This window comes from Ascaphus truei, chromosome 8 (assembly GCF_040206685.1).
Source record: "Ascaphus truei isolate aAscTru1 chromosome 8, aAscTru1.hap1, whole genome shotgun sequence".
Taxonomy (NCBI): domain Eukaryota; kingdom Metazoa; phylum Chordata; class Amphibia; order Anura; family Ascaphidae; genus Ascaphus; species Ascaphus truei.
This window is the reverse complement of record NC_134490.1, coordinates 30,582,799-30,601,424: the sequence shown is the minus strand read 5'-3', so window position 1 is coordinate 30,601,424 and position 18,626 is coordinate 30,582,799. Positions and strand designations below refer to the sequence as shown.

At 45.7% G+C, this 18,626-nt stretch overlaps 1 protein-coding gene across 2 annotated transcripts in view; it reads left to right on the top strand.

The window, feature by feature from the left end:
• Window positions 1-18,626, top strand: part of YJEFN3 (YjeF N-terminal domain containing 3) — a 58,371-nt gene that overhangs the window by 11,453 nt on the left and 28,292 nt on the right. The window contains exon 1 of one of the 2 annotated variants that reach the window (XM_075611108.1): window positions 3,810-3,884. The exons of the other annotated variant lie outside the window; for it this stretch is intronic. The gene's annotated coding sequence lies outside the window, so the exon portion shown is untranslated. Of the gene's footprint in view, window positions 1-3,809; window positions 3,885-18,626 lie in introns of those variants that run through there. 2 annotated transcript variants of the gene reach the window in all.

Here is an 18,626-nt window from a genome sequence, read left to right as displayed (position 1 = left end):
TTCATTATACTTTTTTTAATATTTCTGTGCACCTTTTTATATTGACTGTTGGAAGCATTGTAGTTATATGATGATCAATTGCAAACATGGTATATTACATGCTGGATTAATTCTATTTACAGTAGCTATGCCATATGGTTTTGTCACCAGCAATATATTGAGATTAGGAATGAGAGTTCCATGTTCCCTTAGCATTTTCTTATGTTTACATGGATGAGGATTGTCAACTTGCATTTCCATATACTTGTGTTTTGGATGTTTAAACTTATAGCTCACCTCATGCAGACAATCCTACCCCAGTATACATAATAAGTACAAGATTTATCCAAAAAAATCTCTTCTATTTGGTTATTGATTCTTTTTCATTTTTCCTTTTTTCTCCATTTTCTAAGGGGATTAGTTTAATTATGCATCCATTAGCTTTGCCTGCAAGAGCCTATCTTGTGTAAACATGTGTTTTTAACAATTTTCTGATTAAAGTTTTTGTATTCAATGTTTTCTTTTTCAGTAGCCAATCACGGCGTTTGGTGTACTCTTTCCATTATGAGCGCGAGTATAGAGTGAACCGCGCGTCATAGTAGCGACGAGGTTAACAGTCGCATGGAAATGACGTCACAGATTCCGCGATTTTGGCGCGAATTGTCTGTGGATAAAATGATGCACCTCTGAACTGCTCACTACACCTTGAGAAAGTCCTTTACGGACGAAACGCGTAGGTGCGTTCCTACCATTGTTTTCCTCTCAACTGACCAATAAATGACTATTTTTAACTCATCCCCATCTGGAGTTACCCTCATTTTTTGGCGCTACACTAGCTGGAAGCTGCTGGGAATCGCTGCTGTGCTCCTCTTCATCCTTTGCTGCTTGTGACTACCTTCAGAGGACGGCACGCTGGAATTGATCCACCAACCAAGGACATCATAAAGGAAGGTAAAGGGCTATAGCCCATTCTATTATTTACCATCCATTGCTGGACTTATTTGAGTTATTCCTCGGGGTTGGGTATACCTTTATTAGGAGACCTATTTTGGGGTACCCGCGTGGGGACCACCAGGCCTCTAGTTTCTCACCCTGAGATGTCATGCAAATATACTCTATGTCCTGAAGTTTGGATCTACTATTGGAATTAATTGATTACTAATGAACTATTCATGGTGATGCACCAATACACTGTTCTATTCATATAACAAAACAAAGCCTGTATCCATTGCAGCAAAGAACAAGTTAGGAACTCTGAACTTCAGAAGTGTTTCTCTCTAATAGCTCGGTATCTCGAGTAAAAAGAGAGGAATACAATAGTGCAGATGGTAGCAATGTAAATGTTCTAGTAACAAGAACAGAACAACAAGTGCGCACTCATACCTCGCTAGATATAAAACAGCAGATCAGATAAAATTCTGTTTGAGGAAGACGGAGACGGTCTCTGCGATCTCACCGCCAACCGCGCTGGTCTCGGCGTCCCTCATGATGGATCTGTGTCACTTCCGATGGATAGGTTCCGGCTGCAAGGACCTCTGTTGGACCGCGTCTCTCCACAGCGTCTCCAAGGATTACAACTCAACGCGTTTCGCTCTCTAGGCTTTGTCAGGAAAACAACTGACGGACCAATCTCCACCCTATGTAACCCCCTCCCCCCCCCCCCCCAAAAAAAACCCATTTATAGCTTCAGCTGTCAGACTGGGCCATATTCTAACCTGAGCCACCTTATCCTACAATAAGCAGCCACCTTAACTTCTTGTTTCAACATCACCCCTCATTCTCTCTGGACTGTAAGCTCTCCCGAGCAGCACCCTCACTACCTCTTTATACCTGTTTGTCCTCTCTTGCATATAACTGTTTATGTACTATACATAACTCTGCCCAATTGTGCCGCGGAATATGTTGGTGCTAAACAAACGATAATCATACTGGAATAGCAGTGAGAAAATCCAATGGGGTTAGAAATGTTTGTTTTTTCAGCTCTGCACTAAGAGTGGGTGCAAATTACAGCTCGCCCACTAATCCCATTCTCTTATACACCAGGTGCAGTGTAATACGCATGTTAAACAGGATTGTCTCCCCATTCATATGGTATTTCATACACGGGCTGGCCTTACCCCTCCCTCTGCCCTCACACAGCGCTACTGTATCACCGCCTGTGACTGGTGAATACAATCTGCTTCCTCTATGCCCATCGCTCCATGAAGCCTGGAAATTGAATGTATAATTAAAACCCGCCATTTTCCTCTCTCTCTGTCTCTGTCTCTGTCTCTGTCTCTGTCTCTCTCTCATGTCTTTATTTATATAGCTCAAAACATCCAGGGGGAGCATGTGGGGAGATAAGAGAACAATATATACAATATAAGTGCAGACGTCAAGTATTTTATGGATATAAAAGCAGTGTCTTGGCTCTTATGGTTGATCTACTCACAGGAGCAAGGTGATATTATGAGCAGTTGGCAAATTGGGTTGCCACCCTTGAAGATATCTATGGGCTGTACCCCCCTAGCGTGTTTTTTCAAATATAAACTATCATATTGATCGCACTATGTAGTTTTCTCCCTCTCTCTATACATACACTACCGACGGAGAATCGCTAGGGGGGTACAGCCCATAGATATCTTCAAGGGTGGCAACCCAATTTGCCAACTGCTCATAATATCACCTTGCTCCTGTGAGTAGATCAACCATAAGAGCCAAGACACTGCTTTTATATCCATAAAATACTTGACGTCTGCACTTATATTGTATATATTGTTCTCTTATCTCCCCACATGCTCCCCCTGGATGTTTTGAGCAATACTTAACCCTTGGAACCCGTGACACAGGTCCCACCAGTGAGGTTTGAGCAAGGGGTTGGATTATTAATCCTATCTGTACCACCTTTCTCATTTAATTTTCACTAATTTCATTCACGAAGTAGCGCCTGTTTTATCACTCTTTTCTAGCACTTTATTTATATAGCGCCATTAATGTACATATCGCTTTGTCTCTCTGTCTCGTCTCCTCCCTGTCTCGCTGTCTCCTCTCTGTCTCTCTGCCTTGTATGTCTGTCTTTATTTCTATAGCAATATCACATGAAAAGCTGCACACCATAAAGATATATAAGAGATACTTGCCGAGACCGGTGCTCCTGGTTCAGGGATATCTGCCTGTAACATCCAACATGAAGGAAAATAGAAAGATCCAGGGCAACTTTGGATTTCTGTAGAAAAATGTATTCAGCACAAAACACAACGTTTCATCCCTCTTAGGGGACTTTCTCAAGTGACTTATTTATATAGCGCCATTAATGTACATAGCTCTCTGTCTCTCTGTCGAAATGATAAGGATTCCGGCTTCCCGGCTGTATGAGGAGAGACGCTTGAGGCTGACGCTGAAATTTCCGAGGAGGGCCGAGGAAAATGCATTTGTGTTCAAAGTCACTAAAACATCCGTGACTTTGAAGAGACCTCTTAACCCCTCAGGTGGCAAAGGGGTTAAACTAATTAGCGTAGCTGTGCGATTTTGGGGTGAGTTTCTGAAAATGTGGCGGGTTTTCAGGAATTGTAGATGTTTAGGAAAATCTTGGGAACGTTCGTTCTTGAAAAGTAAAAAAAAAATGTATATGTGTGTGTGTGTGTTTAAAAAAAATGTTCTTTCAAAATGTGTTACAAATTAGCGCGAGCGTTTTGCGGATTTGGCGTTTCTAAAAACCTAACTATATATTTGATCATCTACAATGTAAAAAAATCGGACATTGAGCAAGGGCAGAGCAGAAATCCCAGCATGCACTCTGAGAATTCTATATCCCAGCATGCACTCTGAGAATTCTATATCCCAGCATGCACTCTGAGAATTCTATATCCCAGATTGCTGGGGGCCCCTGCTGCCTGACTCCGGGACTCCAAAACCATATATACTGGGTGTGTATAAACTGAGTGAGGAGCATTTACAGGTTTCTATTCTGATCCAGGGAAACGTTTATTTTGATGCACTGCGACCTTTTTTTTGTTAATTTCTGCTTGTGGCTGTTTGATGCATCCTTAATAATGACTCCCTTATTCCTAGGGGTGACCAGATTTTCAAAATGAAAAACCGGGACACAATAACAAATTATTTATTAAACAAATTACATCACGTGACGCACCCCGTTGCCATGACATTGAGACACTGACGTCAGGCGGTGACATGTTGCCATGACAATGTGGCATCACTTGATGCCTCGGCACCATAATTCGTCCCGTTGGTGGGGGCTGCAGTGTGTGTCTGTGTGTATAGGAGGTGGGCCCTGCAGTGTGTGTTTGTGTGTATATAAATAATGAAGACATTAATTAAAATTAAAATAATTAACAAATTAAAATTAAATAAATAATTGACAAATTAAAATTAAATAAAAATTTTTAGGCATTAATTAAAATTAAGACTTTTAAAAATGTGACCTTCCTGACCTTACACTTTGCAAAATAGGGTCTCTTGCTCTCCTCGTGGCAGTCAGTGACATCACTGCCATGCAGGGCCGCAGTCAGCTTTCCTGGGGCCCAGGAAGAACGTTGTCACCGGGGCCCTCTACCCACGTTTCGGCGGCCTTGCGAGAATCCCCTCTTCTTACACACCTCCTCACACTCCCCAGTCACCCATTCCTTCCCCCCCTCTCACCCATTCCTTCCCCCCCTCTCTCTTACACCCCCACCCCCATGTATTTTTCTCCCCTCCCCACACTCAACCTCCCTCCCCAATATACGTGCACACACAGTGACACACACACACAGTGACAAACACACACAACCCCCCTCCTCTCCTCATACCTGCCCCCTCATACTTCCCCCTCTTCTCCTCGCCATATACCTCCTCTCCTCATACCTCTCCCTCGCCATCGTTTCCTCATACCTACCCTCACCCCCCTCCTTATATCTCCCCTCCTCATACCTGCCCCATCCCTCATACCTGCCGCATCCCTCCTCATACCTGCCCCATCCCTCCCCATACCTACTCCCCATACCTTCCCCTCAGCTCCTCATACCTTCCCCTAGCTCCTCATATCTCCCCCTCATACCTTCCCCTCCCCTCCTCATACCTTCCCCATCCCTCATACCTTCCCCTCCTCCTCATACCTTCCCCATTCCTCCTCATACCTTCCCCTCAGCTCCTCATGTCTCCCCCTCATAACTTTCCCTCAGCTCCTCATATCTCCCCCTCATACCTTTCCCTCAACTCCTCATATCTCCTCCTCCTCATACCTTACCCTCAGCTCCTCATATCTCCCCCTCCTCATACCTTCCCCCCAGCTCCTCATATCTCCCCCTCATACCTTTCCCTCAGCTCCTCATATCTCCTCCTCCTCATACCTTCCCCTCAGCTCCTCATATCTCCCCCCCTCATACCTTCCCCTCAGCTCCTCATATCTCCCCCTCATACCTTTCCCTCAGCTCCTCATATCTCCTCCTCCTCATACCTTCCCCTCAGCTCCTCATATCTCCCCCTCCTCATACCTTCCCCTCAGCTCCTCATATCTCCCCCTCCTCATACCTTCCCCCCAGCTCCTCATATCTCCCCCTCCTCATACCTTTCTCTCAGCTCCTCATATCTCCCCCTCCTCATACCTTCCTCTCAGCTCCTCATATCTCCCCCTCCTCATACCTTTCCCCCAGCTCCTCATATCTCCCCCTCATACCTTTCCCTCAGCTCCTCATATCTCCTCCTCATACCTTCCCCTCAGCTCCTCATATCTCCCCCTCCTCATACCTTCCCCTCAGCTCCTCCTATGACACACACAGACAGACAGGAGACACACACACAGACAGACAGGAGACATAGACAGACAGCACACACACACACACACACACACACACACACACACACACACACACACACACACACACACACACACACACACTACACACACACACACTACACACACACACACTACCTCTCTCTCACTGAGAAGCAGCTCACTCCATCCGGCCCGGTACTAAGCCCCGCCCCTGAGATCCTCTGATCTCCAACCAATCCCCTGCGTCTACTCTCTAAGCCCAGCCCCCCGGTATTCTAACATGAAAAAAATACTACCCGGCTGCCGCATCCTCCTCCTCCTCGGCGCCGCCGCCGCTCGCTCCCCCCGCGCACCGTCGCCGACTCCCCCGCGCACCAGGGAGAAAAAACGGGACATTCCCGGGATGGACGGGCAACCGGGAAAGCCCAGCAAAAACCGGGACTGTCCCGGCAAAAACGGGACGAACGGTCACCCTACTTATTCCTCCTCATTGCTCCATATAACTTCTCCCTAACTCCATCTATTGAACCCTATAACTCCTCCTATTGCTGCATATAACTGCCCCCTATAACTCCTATTGCTCCATATAACCCCTCCCTATAACACCTATTGCCCCATATAACCCTTCCCTATAACTCCTCCTATTGCCCCATATAACCTCTCCCTATAACTCCTCCTATTGCCCCATATAACCTCTCCCTATAACTCCTCCTATTGCCCCATATAACCGCTCCCTATATCTCCTCCTATTGCCCCATATAACCTCTCCCTATAACTCCTCCTATTGCCCCATATAAGCTCTCCCTATATCTCCTCCTGTTGCCCCATAAAACCTCTCCCTATAACTCCTCCTATTGCCCCATATAACCTCTCCCTATAACTCCTCCTATTGCCCCATATAACCTCTCCCTATATCTCCTCCTATTGCCCCATAAAACCTCTCCCTATATCTCCTCCTATTGCCCCATAAAACCTCTCCCTATAACTCCTCCTATTGCCCCATATAACCTCTCCCTATAACTCCTCCTATTGCCCCATATAACCTCTCCCTATAACTCCTCCTATTGCCCCATATAACCGCTCCCTATATCACCTCCTATTGCCCTATATAACCGCTCCCTATAACTCCTCCTATTGCCCCATATAACCTCTCCCTATAACTCCTATTGCCCCATATAACCTCTCCCTATAACTCCACCTATTGCTCCATATAACCGCTCCCTGTATCTCCTCCTATTGCCCAATATAACTGCTCCCTATAACTCCTCATATTGCCCCATATAACCGCTCCCTATAACTCCTCATATTGCCCCATATAACCTCTCCCTATATCTCCTATTGCCCCATATAACCGCTCCCTATATCTCCTATTGCCCCATATAACCTCTCCCTATATCTCCTCCTATTGCCCCATATAACCGCTCCCTATATCTCCTCCTATTGCCCAAATAACCTCTCCCTATAACTCCTCCTATTGCCCCATATAACCTCTCCCTATAACTCCTCCTATTGCCCCATATAACCTCTCCCTATAACTCCTCCTATTGCCCCATATAACAAAACATGAAATAAAGTACAAACAGTGGGGATACGTGCAGCGAGTTAATGACAACATAAGGCAGAGAGATGCCCTGCCCCAAAGAGCTTACAATCTAAGTGGTATGTTGGGAGACTTGCAGACACGGCAGGAGTAAAGGTGCAGTCAGGGAGGTCCGTAGTATAAGTGCAGATAATACAATGAGATGCATACATGTCACACACACACCCCTCCCCTACCCTCTGGTAGCCATCACGTGATCACAGCGTCACTGACGGAGTCTTCTCCCAGTTATTTGAACGCGTCTCATGAATTTACATTTGTAAAACGTGGTTGAAAAATTCTGCAAATTCTTATCCCGCTTCAGCCCCAGAGGGGCCCAGCAGCACCACACATTGCGTGTCCCGCGGGTACTGGTCAGAGTACGGAAATAGCGTTTTCCTTATTCGAAAATTAAAGCATGTTTGAAAATATCCCCCCGCCGCCCCACAAATATAATTATTAGAGAAAGAAAGATGTCCTCTCCCTTCAGCTAAAGCCCTATTTCTGGGTCTGAGTAATGCGAAGACGTACTTTACGTCACATTATTGCCCAACGCAACACAACGTTCTGCTACAATATGTGACATTAAGCCTGTGCTAATGAGATTTATAGAAGGGTCGTTGTTTTTGCATATAATTGGCTTTGAGTATTTGTGTTAACCTCAGAGAAATGAATGTCCTTTCCAGATTCAGGTAACGTTGTGTTATGTGTATAGAGGTGAAATAAACAGAGCACTGATCCTAATCACAAGGGGGCCCCTTAAACAATGTTTGTTGCAGTCTCGTGGACAAAATGCGCAAACCTTGTGATTACTGCCTGGCTAAGGAGCTGAGCGCCATTTTTGTCTCTGGACTTGACTTGAACATCGTGTTATGAGCCCGGAATTAACAGAGCTCGTTGTTTTTATGAATTATCGGTGGTATTATTTATTTTACTTATCTTAAGTGTTCCTGCTTCATTTGAGTTATTCCCACAAGTTGCAAAATATACAAAATTGACTTTTCGCAAAACCTAAACATAGAGGGATAAAAAAATATGATATATCTATCCTATCTTATCTTTGCCTATTTATCGGTACCTATCCTATCAGTACCTATCACTAGCATAGTGACCTAATGTATACAATAGAAGACAAGAACTCCCTAATGCTGCCAAATATGACAAATGATTTAGTACATAACATATATGATAATCTATATTCTTTCTTCAGAAGTATGGGTCATTTTATTTCAATCCTTTGGCCAAAACATTTTAGCCTGCGACCACATCAAAGTAAGCCCATGTACATATACATTCCTTTAAAAAAAAAAAAAGTGTGTGTGTGTTTTGAGCTTGCTGGGACTGTGTATGTCTGTACAAACCTTTCCATAGAGATCAGCAATGCTAAAAATGTCAAAAGTTTGAGGTGCCCAGCAAGCTACGTCTGCGTACCCCGTGCCACTGACCGCGCTCATGCTTGAGAGTGGTGACGTCACCAACTCTCCAAGCATGAGCGTTCGGTTGACGGCAACTTTTTCGGTAAGTGCGGGGGGAGGAGGGGGTCGTAGACTAACAGTGACTGGCGCTGATTGGCTGAGGAGGTCATGTGACCCTTCAGCGCGCCTCAAACTCAATTTTATCTGTCTCGACAAGCACCTAGCGCCCGCGAGCGTACGTGCACGGGTGCGTGCCGTGTGAGCGTGGCCGGACAGATTAAAATTGATTGTGCCAAGTGGCAGCGTGGACGCAGCCTAAGTCATGTAAGCGGTAGGAAAAACCAGCACTAAAGGTGTCAACAGTGTATCTATTTTGTAAGGTGATTTCCCCCCCTTCAAATATGAGTGTACTGGCGTTTCCTACCAGCACTAAAGGTGTCAACAGTGTATCTATTTTGTAAGGTGATTTCCCCCCCTTCAAATATGAGTGTACTGGCGTTTCCTACTATGCTGTGCATCTCTACATCTATATAAACACAGCAGCAGGCCTCCTGGTACCCTCCCCTGTATACAGTGTAGCCGCCTCTCTCTGTGTGCCGTTCCAGGAGAACGAGCAGGATCTCCACCCTATGGCTCCTCTGCATACACAATAAAAGATTCTCAGACCATCCGTATCTGTTTTGCATATTTATTGCAGAAAAAATCCAATTACACAATGTTTCGGGGACTTTAAACCCTTCGTCAACTGTACAAAAAATATGGTGTGTACACACACACACACACACACACACACACACCATAAGACAAAGGTCCCAACGGGGACCAGAAAGTCAAACCCCATCTAAATAAATTCCACTTATTCAGAAAGTCAAAGTGTGTCCATTTTGCTCTTATGCTATACATACCCTCACTTCCTTGGCACGGTCTTCTCTATCAATTATATATCCTTCGCTCAAATCCTCATCTCGCTGCCTCAAAGTGGCAGCAGGTGTTCAAGAAGATATGTGTAGTGGCACTTGGGCTGGGAGATTTAACCATACTATGAAAACTTGGACAATATACCCATCTAAAGTGGGAACGGTCACCATGCAAATGAGACCAGTAAGGCAAGTAAGGCCTCAATCCCCAAATATGGAACGCAGCAAGAAGCAATGGCCCTCTTTCTCCGGAGGCTGGAATGACCCTGGGCTCACGCAATCTTGGCAGGCTCAAAAACCCAAACCCACACTATTCTATATGTCTATATTTGTGTCAGTTGGAGTGCCACTGGGAAAGGGACCAAGTATATTACAATAAGCAAAGAAGCCCCACTGCACATCCACTGTGATAAATTATTTAGTACATTGCTATAGGGTTTGTATTCTTCTCATAACTTTGGGTCATTTAGTTCAATCCTTTGGCCAAAACCTGTTAAACCTGCAGCCACGTCCCGGTATAGACCCTTTCAGCAGGTACCTACACTACCAATGTTATACTGTGTACTTTCGTCTTTTCTCTATGCAGTGGAGAAAATACAAACAAAACAATAATATAGTCACCAGCATGGGATGCGTGACATGTATGCAGTGCCTAAGGGGTTAAAATTTAGGAGCACTGTGAGCTTTGTGTGAGATACAGTGCAGTTAAAGCAGCAAAACGTGAAATCTTATGAGGTTTTTTTTGTTTTGTTTTTTAATCCGTTCTGTAGTACTGTATTAGATAGTGATTTAAAAATAATAATAATTCAACTCTTAATGAGTTGTAAACCATCCTTTGATTTCTATAGCAGGTTATAGCCCACCTCCCAAGCAGTGCAAGTGCAACGCTTTCCTGTTTGTGATCATCTGCTGCCAGTGTTCCCAGCAGTGTGAGCTACAAACTGTAACAATAGATAATGTGACCTTACTAATATAAGGATACATTGTAGCTGCTGAGTTACACTGACTGAAGTGGCCATTATGTTAGGCACAAAATTAGGAGCCCCAAACGATTGTCAGCTGAGGTAAGAATGCAGCATTAGACATTGCCACGTGCTTTACATATACAAATAAGAAAAACAAGTGGGACATCAAGTATTCCTGCTGTAAAACTGGTTATAAACCAGGAGTGCCCCAGTAAATAGAGTGAGACAAAATCTATACTCCCAGCGTATTGCTACAGGAAAGCTCATCGCCAGCAGTAACCTGGGGAGTATATGTTGTGTTGCACTTTATTTTGTTGTAGATTTTCTCACTATATTTACTAGGGCACGCCTGGTTTTTAACCAATGTGAAAATGTTAACCCCTTACGCACCGCGTACATGCCGCACCCCCCAGGCTGTTGGCTGCATTATTGTTTTGTTTCCTATGTCTCTTTCCAGTGGAAGAAATACAAAAGACACGGTATAAAATAAGTAGTGTAGGACCTGCGGATTGGCTCAGTACCGGGGCGTGGCGGCAGGTTTGCAGTGTTTTGGCCAATAGACTGAACTAAATGACTCAAAGTAATGAGAAGAAAAACATATAGTAATGTACTAAATAATTTGTCATATTGGATGCGCATCGGGGCTTCTTTGTTTATTGCTGTCCCTGCAGTGCCGTCTTAACGCATGGGCACGCTGGGCAGTTGCCCGGGGGCCCCACGAGCATAGGGGCCCCATGCTAATCTCTGCACAGACCAGAATTTAACACTCATTCTCCGGTCACCCGCCTCAACATTCAAATCTCCCGCTAACTCGGTAGAAGGAGAAAAATTACGACTTGTAGCGGAGAGTTGGCAGGGCCCCGTGCACTGCTTTGCCCGGGGGCCTATAATGCTGCTCTCTCCGGTGAAGCAGCGCTGCAAGAACTGGAAGACGAACTTGGAACGGTTAAATTGAATATTGTTGGCCTTAGTGACGTTAGAAGAAACGATGACGCTCAAAAACGGACCCCTATTACAGAGGTACAGAAAATGGAATAATCAGTGAAGTGGGCTTTATCATTAGGCAGAGATGGAGAAATAACACCGTGGAGTATGGAAGCTCATCAGAAAGAGCAGTCAGAATCATTGTTCAGTTGACAGAGAGATACAGGCTTCAAATAATCCAAGTGTATGCTCCGACATCAAGTCACGCAGGCAATGAAGGGGGAGACTTCTACCATAGTATCAGTCAATTTAACAACAATGGAAATTGTCACCTCAAGATCGTTATGGGAAGATTTCGATGCAGAGATTGGTGCAGAAAGACGAAGCATCAGTTGGGAAGTATGTTTTCGGCAACAGGAATGAAAGTGGAGACAGATTTGGTAGAATTTGAAAACTTCTACATCATGAATTCATTTTTCAAGAAGAATCCAACTAGAAAATGGGCATGGAATGGACCCAATGGGCAATGGACATTGACTTTTAACTAACAAGAAATATGTGACTGAAGACTGCGCAGTCCTTAACCATTTTGACACACAGAGTAATTGTCAGGAATCCGCCCCTGGGTTTGGCTGGAGCCCATCCATCCAGAGCTTTGCAGGTTCCAGACAAACTATTCCCTGCTTCTGCAATCACCTGCCTCTTGCTGCCTCCTGTGCAGCTCTGGCCTGATTGGCCTCCTGTGCTATTTAGTTACTGCCCCGCCCTCAGGAAGTTGCTGGACATAGACTTTGCAATCCAAGTTGCAAGTAACTGTGCTTGTCACAGACTCTCTCTTTGGCCTGCTAGGCCTCCTTGTGCCTTGTATCCTGCTTCCAGTCCCCTGCTTCCCAAGGCCTTCTCGCATAGCAGCCCCGGTGCTGCTTTCCTTGTTCCTGGCAGACTACACCTTCGCTGCGCTGGAGCGCCTACGCTGATTTCCCCAGTGTTTCCTGTGGCGTCTGCACCCCTGGTTCCTGTGGCCTTCGTCCTTCTCTGTTCCCTCCTTCCAGAAACCCTGCCACACCGAAGCTTCTTGTTTCAGTAACTCCTGGCCTTTTCCCTGACGCGCTGACGCGTTTCCGCTGAAGTGGCTTCACTCAAGGTTCTTGCCTCCTATGCTGAAGTGCTTCACCCAAGATTGCCTGTTGATGACCTCGGCTTGTTTCCTCGACCACCGCTCCTGTGCCGCCTGCCTTGACCCCAGCCTGGATAACATTAACCCTGCTTTCTCTAATCCTGACCTGGCTATGTCTGACCATGGAATCCACACTCCGGACCTGACTCAGTCGCCTAAGTTCGGTGCATATACATCCCCACCTCAGCCCCGCGGTCCGGTACAAGTTTGTGGCAAGCACGTACGTGACAGTAATCACTGATTGGTTATTTGAAAATTACATCTGAATGGAAATAGAAAACTGATTTAAAAAAGAGAAGCTCTGAGCAAGGGGGGCGCACGAGGGCCAGGCCACGGCTCCCCCCCCCCCCCCGTCTCCATTCTTACCTCTGGGAGTGGGCCCTGAGGGTCGATCCGGGAGGAGATTATAAATTGAAGATTGGAGTGTGAGCAGGCAGTCCTCTGCTGCTCGATGACAGTCCGTACCTGCAGGCCCCATAGCCGAGTTCCAGGAGCTCGTCCAGCTGCTGCATCTTGAGGCGCAGCCCCAGGAATAATGGCTCCAGCAGCACCTCTGGTTCCACATCACGTGGTTCCTGGAATACCGCACAGGCTGGTGCGTTCGGCCTCGAGCAAGGTACTGCTCAGACCGGGAGGTAAGCGTGGAGGCTGAGGCTTTAGGGAGCGGCGGATGTGCTCCTTTCACAGGAGAACCACATAGCGGAGGACCGGAGCACCGCATGCACAGACATACACTAGGCCCGAGATCCCTAGCCTGGTTCATGAGCCAGAGGTTTTGGCTGGCGGCCACAGGAGGCAGAGCTGGATGGAGACTGGTCCATCAGGGGATAATAGAAGGACCCTGAGCCTTAGAGCGACAGCCTCTTCCCCTGATCCCTCCCACCCTTACTTTTAGCATCAAGGTCCCAGGGGAAGGATGCTGGGAGTGAGGTCCTTATTGGCCCCTAGGCATTGTTGAACTGGGGATTATAAGGTTACCCTAGGAGGGGAGGGGGGAGGCGAGGAGTCTCTGTGATGTGGTTCATGGGTGGTGAGGGTCCCTCCATTTTGTGGCAAGATGCTGTTGCTGCAGGAAGGGTGGTTGCTGGACCAGCATTAGGGGCTTGGTCTGATCCCTCGGTGAGTGGGTCGTTGCCCGCAAGAGAATTAGTGGTCCCGCTGAGAGGCGTTTTGTCCTCTCTGGAGAGCTGCCCAGGCAGGTGTCTGGTGGTCCAAGGGGAAAGCTTGGTGCCTGTACAAACACAGAGGCTGTCTCGGTTCCCCTCGGTGTGGTGACAGTACAGTATATATTTGAGGGTGTACATGAGTGTTTGTCGTGCAGCGGCGTCCACTCAGCGGCTAGATTTTTTTCTGCAAGCTTGGCAAACCAGTTCAGCAGTTTTCAACAGAGGGTGAATATGTCGGTTAGCGTAGAAAGGGTAGAGGTTTTTCTACGCCACAGCTTCATTATAAAGGCGGGCAGTCCTTTTTCCTAGTGAGTCTGAAGGCTTTATGGCTAGTTTAAGGAGGGGGAGGGGTTAAATAACAAAAATAGCCACCATCGCTGGGGTTGTGTGGTTTAACCTTGCCAGATGGGGCTCACTGGGTACAAGTTTTGCTTAAGTGGTGGTATTTATTGGCGAATGGGCAGGGCTCCCTGGGCGGTGGGTACCTAGGTCTCAGCCTCGCAGCTGATGATTCAGCGGAGTGGCCAGAGCTGTACGGTACTTGGCTTGGAGGTTTGGAGGTAATGGTTGGAGCGCCGTTGGTCCTTACTGGTTGGTTGGAGCATTCTAACGGGGTTTGGGTGTTGATGTTCTTTCGATGTTGTAATTAATAAAAGCCGTGGCCTGTTATAACTTCAGACCTTCTCCTGTGTGTTACTTTACTCTTAAGGGCATGTTTTCAAGGGGTGGGGGAAGTGACATTGCGGACTCTAAGGTCAGGAAAACAGTCAACATCAAAAATAACAGAGGGTGTTCAATAGAGCTGAAAACTCACTTCAGCTTGCTCGAAATACATGGGAACACTTTAACAAATAATTATGAAAAACTTATTACGATTGTAATTGTAAGCACAGAAAAAACTGGAGGAACCGCCAACAAAAAACAGGCAAAAAAAATGTCAGAAGAGACGACAAGAAATAGTGTAATCCCAGACGCAAGAAGAACAATTGAATATGCAGAGCTGTGCAAAACGATCCGCAAATGTATAACTGAAGATGTAAGAAAATGTAACTATGAAATGGTGAGGAAGCTTAAAGAAGATGAAGCAGCGACTTATGATTGGGAAGAAGCAAATCATTACCCCCAAACAAGACGATGGATCAACAATAAAAGACTGTGCACTTATAAAGAGAGTTGAGAACGACTACATGAAATTGTACAAGACTACAGATGACACAGGACATAATCCAGCAGAGGAAGAGACAAGAGAAACCACCATGTGTCCTTTCAAAAAAAGTGGCAAAAACAATGAAATTCATGATGAATGGGAAGGTTCCCATGGAAGATAGAATAACTGAAATTTTGAAAGAAGCTGGGGAAAAGTAATCCTTGGAAAACTCTTTACGTGCTGCTTGAAGAACAAAGAATTCCAAAACAATGGAGAAGTGCCATAGTTATCTTCATCCACAAGAAAGGAGACCAAGACCATAAGAACTACAGACCAATCAGTCTACTTCCAATCACGTATAAGATTTTTATGAAGATACTCATTAATCGGCCGCAACAGACTCTGGACTTTGCCCAGCCTAAAGAAGAAGTGGGATTTTGCAGTGGATACAACAAAATGGACCACCTCCAAGTCATACATGAAGTCATTTCCCAAAGTAATGTGTACGATCTACCTCTCAGTTTTAGGATTCGTAGATTACTAAAAATAATTTTGATTCGTTCTACATCACAGTGGTTCTAAATGCATTAAGACGTGTCGAAGAAATGATAAATTATAAATAACATTTACGAGCACGACACATCAACCATTAGATTACATGAAGATACAAGCAAGATGAGGATCAGCAAGGGAGTGCGGCAGGGAGACACCAGGTCGCCAAAGTTTTTCACGGCAACACTTGAATTATTCAAGACACTGGATTGGGAAGTGAGAAATCACAATCAACAATGAATACTTGTCGCCTATTATTTACAGATTACATTATTTTTGCCACAAGTCCAGAAGACCTCCAGCAACAAATTTGGAGAAGTCGCTGAAGCAACTCAGAATGTACTGTAGGCCTCCATATCTCAGCAAGACCAAAGTGATGTTTAACCAATGTGTCACCTCTGCAAAGATAAAACAAATGGAATAGACGGTCTACCTTGGCCGGCAAGTAAGAGTAGATGGGAACCTTTTCCAATGAAATCTACAGGAGAATGAAGATGGGATGGAGCACATTTGGAAGAAACAAGATAATCTTCAAGTGACCACAGTGCCTCAAGAAAGTTTCCAACCAGTGTATTCTTCACGTATGGATGTGAAACCTGGACCCTAAATGCAAAGATGCATACAAACATCACAAGGGTGAAGAAATGTAAAATGGCAGTGGGCCGGACATATCGCATGAAGAAATGACCAGAGTTGGACAAAGATGGTACTCAAAAGGATTCCCAGGGAGATTCAAAGACCACAATAATGACAAAAAGTAAGATGGGAGAATGATATCTGAAAATTGTCAGAGCAATAGGCAGAAGAGAGGCTGTAACAGGAGTTTCTTGGGAGATCTTCATCCAGCAGTGGATTAACCACGACTCAAGGTGTGTGTGTGTGTGTGTGTGTGTGTGTGTGTGTGTGTGTGTGTGTGTGTGTGTGTGTGTGTGTCTGTCTGTCTGTCTGTCTGTCTGTCTGTCTGTCTGTCTGTCTGTCTGTCTGTCTGCGTGCGTGCGTGCGTGTCTGTGTGCGCACACACCTATATTGACATTTTGATACAAAAATATATTTATATAGATCCTATGAAGTAAGCGCATGCGTATATGTATACACACATCCTAAGATCCAAGTGAGTGGATTACATTAATAAGACGTGTAACCCCTTTTTGCAGCCATGGGGTTAATGTTTTCTGCCTGCAATCTTCAACTTCATGTGTTTATACATTGCGAATCATAATTGCACCTTCAAGAGATGACAGCAGACGTGTATAAATAAAAATAATGACCTGTTGCTGAAGGTCTCCCAGGAGCAGCCGCATAATTGGATGAAATCTTGTTAACATGTGTGGGCAGTGACCATAATGTCATTAAAAGCTCAACCCACAGACACAGGGCGACACAGTGACACTCACAAAGATGTATGGTTTGCAACGGATGTCTCTTAACCTTTTCCCTGCCAGAGGCGCCTCCATGTATTGAGCAGGATAATAGGTTAGGACTGTACTGTTAAATAAAGAAAACATGTCAGGGTGTTCATGATATATACTGTATATACTGTATATATACTGTAACTGCAACACCTAGAAGATCATGGGGGGGGGGGACGCCTCATCCAGCATTGGTTCGACTAGTCGACCCATTGCTGGATGAGGCGCCCCCCCCCCCCCCATGATCTTCTTGGTGCTGCAGTTACAGTTCTTAAGAATGGGGTTTAATAGTAACTGTGAGAAAGGGAGAAATTAGGGTGACCAGATTTTCAGAATGAAAAACCGGGACACATTTATAGATCATTTTTAAATACAAATTACATCACATGACGCACCCCGTTGCCATGACAACGAGACACTGACGTCAGGCAGTGACATGTTGCCATGACAATGTGGCATCACCTGATGCCTCGGCGCCATAATGCGTCCCGTTGTCATGTCAACGTGATGCCGCGTGACGTTACGGAGCGTCTCGTTGTTATGGCAATGGGCATTACGTGACGTTGCGCAGCCATGTTGACGGAATTTGGAGGGGAGGTTACAGCCAAAGGCAAGATAAATATATGATAAATAGATCTAATTTTTTTTTGTTATCTCTGGGTTAGCCTTCAATAGAAGGTGGCAACCCTGGCTGCATTGTGTGTTTCTGTATACAGATGTGGGCCCTGCTGAGTGTGTGTGTATAGAGGTGGGGGCTGCAGTGTGTGTTTCTGTATACAGATGTGGGCCCTGCTGAGTGTGTGTATAGAGGTGGGGGCTGCAGTGTGTGTTTCTGTATACAGATGTGGGCCCTGCAGAGTGTGTGTTTATAGAGGTGGGGGCTGCATTCTGTGTTTCTGTATACAGATGTGGGCCCTGCAGAGTGTGTGTGTGTGTGTGTGTGTGTGTGTGTGTGTGTGTGTGTGTATAGAGGTGGGGGCTGCAGTGTGTGTTTCTGTATACAGATGTGGGCCATGCAGTGCGTGTGTGTGTGTATATATAGAGGTGGGAGCAGCAGTGTGTGTTGGTGTGTATAGCGGTGGGAGCTGCAGTGTGCAGGGCCCACCTCTATACACACAAACACACACTGCAGGGCCCACCTCTATACACACAAACACACTGTGTTTGTGTGTATAGAGGTGGGGGCTGCAGTGTGTGTTTGTGTGTATAGAGGTGGGGGCTTTGCTTGGGCCCTTCAACTCTTACAGCCAGGGCATTATTGGCCAAGAATGCCCAGTTCGGAAGGGGTGGTCCCTCACCGTGTATGTGTGTATGTGTAATTAAAATAATTAACAAATTAAATAAATAATTGACAAATTAAAATTAAATAAAAAAATGTAGGCATTAATTAAAATTAAGACATTTAAAAATGTGACATTCCTGACCTTGTATGTAGGGTCTCTTGCTCTCCTCGTGGCAGTCAGTAACATCACTGCCATGCAGGGCCACAGACAGCTTTCCCGGGGTGCAGGACTAACGTTTCCACCGGGGGCCCCCACCCACATTTCAGCGGCCTTGCGAGAGCCCCCACACTTCTCATACACCTCCTCACTCTCACCCCACCTCACACTCCCGTCACCCTTTCCTTCCTCTCTTTTACACCCA